The sequence below is a fragment of the Erpetoichthys calabaricus genome, chromosome 7 (assembly GCF_900747795.2).
Source record: "Erpetoichthys calabaricus chromosome 7, fErpCal1.3, whole genome shotgun sequence".
NCBI lineage: Eukaryota > Metazoa > Chordata > Cladistia > Polypteriformes > Polypteridae > Erpetoichthys > Erpetoichthys calabaricus.
In genome coordinates, this window is record NC_041400.2 from 137,568,787 (window position 1) to 137,571,688 (window position 2,902).

Sequence of the window (2,902 nt, forward strand, 5' to 3'; positions counted from 1 at the left end):
GCAAATAAACACAAAACTGATACAATAAAAACTAACAAAAAGGTTTTCACCTCTTTGAACAAGTCAGTATTTTGTGTGACTTTTCTTCAAGCAAAAAAAAAAAAAAAAACTGAAGCTAATTTATGTGCTAATCTAATTTTTCCAGGAGTCTTGTCATAAATTCTTCCAAGTTTCTTACAGGATATTCCATAACCCTTATTTGGACTTTGTTTTTTCTTGTTCCTTTCTCTGTGCAAGTGATACCACACCTTATTTTTCGGTTTGGGCTCCAAGGGGGTCACTCTAATACTGTTAGTATTCCATGTACAGATTTCTGCTTAAAGTGGATTACTGAAAAAAAAAGTTTTGCTAAGAAGTAATTTTCCTAAAGATACAGCATGATATATCAGAATCTGTTTATATTTTTCAACACTCATCACTCCTTTGACTTCCACCAGATCCCCTACTTCATTAGCTGAAATGCACATCCAGAACTGCCAACACGCTTCAAAGGAGACTGCAGCCAGGCATCAATACATTTCTTGCCAAATCTTCTTCTAGTACAGTGCTCAGCATAAATGAGTACACCCCCTTTAAAAAGTACGAATTTAATCAGTAGCTCAATGAACAAAAGAACAATGTCCAAAATTTTCACAAGGCTGAGTTTTATTGCCCACTTGTTAAACTCCATAACATGAAATTAAGGTTAATAATATAACTTAAGATCACAAAATCTTCAGTTTCACTCAAATTGGTTGAAGCAAAAATGAATACACCCCACAACAAAAACTACTACATCTAGTATTTTGTATGACCACCGTGATTCTTAAGGACAGCACCAAGTCTTCTAGGCATGGAATGAACAAGTTGGCGACATATTGCAACATCTATCTTTTTCCATTCTTCAAGAATAACCTCTTTTAGAGCCTGGATGCTGGATGGAGAGTGATGCTCAACTTGTCGCTTCAAAATTCCCCACAGGTGTTCGATTGAGTTCAGATCAGGAGACATACTTGGCCATTCAATCACCTTCACCCTGTTCTTCTTCAGAAATGCAACAGTAGCTTTAGATGTGTGTTTTGGATCATTGTGGTGTTGGAAAAGTGCACGACGACCAAGTGCACGGAGTGATGGCAGCATCTTCTCCTTCAGTATAGAGCAGTACTGTACATTGTTGAGTTCATGATACCATCAATGAAATGCAGCTCCCCAACACCAGCAGCACTCATGCAGCCCGCACATAAGGACACTGCAACCACCATGTTTCACTGTAGGCACCATGCATTTTTCTTTGAAATCCTCACCTTTACGACACCATACAGTTTTGAAAATATTTGTTCCAAAAACAGTGATCTTTGTCTCATCACTCCAGAGTATAGAGTCCCAGTAGTCTTCATCTTTTTCAGCATGGGCCTTAGCAAATTCTAGGCATGCTTTTTTGTGCATGGGCTTTAGGAGAGGCTTCCTACGTGGACGATACCCATGCATGCCATTCCTCTGCAGTGTGTGCCGTATTGTGTCACGGGAAACGGTCACTCCAGTTTGGCTTTCTACTGCTTTAGCTAACTGCAGTGAACTTGCATGGCGATTTTCTTCAACCCTTCTCATCAGAAGACGCTCCTGTCGAGATGTTAACTTCCGTGGACAGCCTGGACGTCTCTGTAAGATGGTTGCACTTCCATCTTTCTTAAATTTTTGGATCACTTTTGCTACAGTATTTTGACTGATATGTAAAGCTTTGCTGATCTTCTTGTAGCCCTCACCTTTTTTGTGTAAAGTAATGATTTCCTTTCTCAGATTTTTTGACATTTCTCTTCCATGTGGAGCCATTGCTGACAGCATGAAATGGGAAGGGCTTTTCTTTGTTAAGTAATGCCCTTTTATAGTCACCTGTCTGCTGGACACCTCTTAAATGAATCATTAGACTCACCTGTGGTTGAATGCCTGTTAATTGGACTTTTGTAGTCTTAAGTGTGGCTTTTCTCCTAAGACTATAATTGGGGTGTACTCATTTTTGCTACATGGGCTTGAATGAATTTGTTAGGATAATCACTTTTTTGTGTGTGCAAATTAACAAATCTTGTTTGCAATCAGTGGCCCATATTTGTGGGAGTATTTTTGGAGTACAGTATCTCATAGACAATGTTGATACTGAAAGGAAACTAAAGGTTTTCTGACAAATGTAGTGGGGTGTACTCATTTATGCTGAGCACTGTATATACGCATCTTTGTGAACCAAAAAATTCAGTTTTAGAATTGTTGCTCCAAAATCCGCCACTACGGGTTACATCTGAACTGGAGGGGCACCAATGTATTGAGGAGGCATATGAATAGGTTAGTCGAGGATTGTCTAAACTAGGGCATGGGGGTTGGGCAGGGAGTTTAGGACAGGCCAGGTTTAGAACTATACATGGAGGAACAAACAATAGTGTAAAAATAAAAATGTGTAGTAATGTAAATTCTAACCCAATGTTTAAAGGTAAAGGGAGTAACACATTAAAAATAGCTTGTCTTAATGCTAGAAGTATCAAAAATAATGTACAGTAAGTGAGATGTAGTTGTATGTAGTACAGCATAACTATGATATTATAGCAACATCAGAAACCTGGCTAAATAACAAAGATGACCAGAAGTATAACATAAAGGGATATACATTTTTTAAAGGTAAGACAGAACAGAAGAGGAGGTGGGGTTGCTGTTTATGTCAAAAAGAATTTAAATTCAAGTCCTCTTCAGTTGGACGATGAGCCCCATCTTAGTGAGGACATGTGGCTTCGCCTGGAAAGCATTAGGGAAAGAGATCTTATTTTAGGAGTGTGTTGTAGACCATCAACACACATCTTTTTAGTAATATTAAAAAGGCAAGTTTACAGGTGGATATTATAGTCATGGGGGACTTCAACTATCCGAAGATTAACTGGGA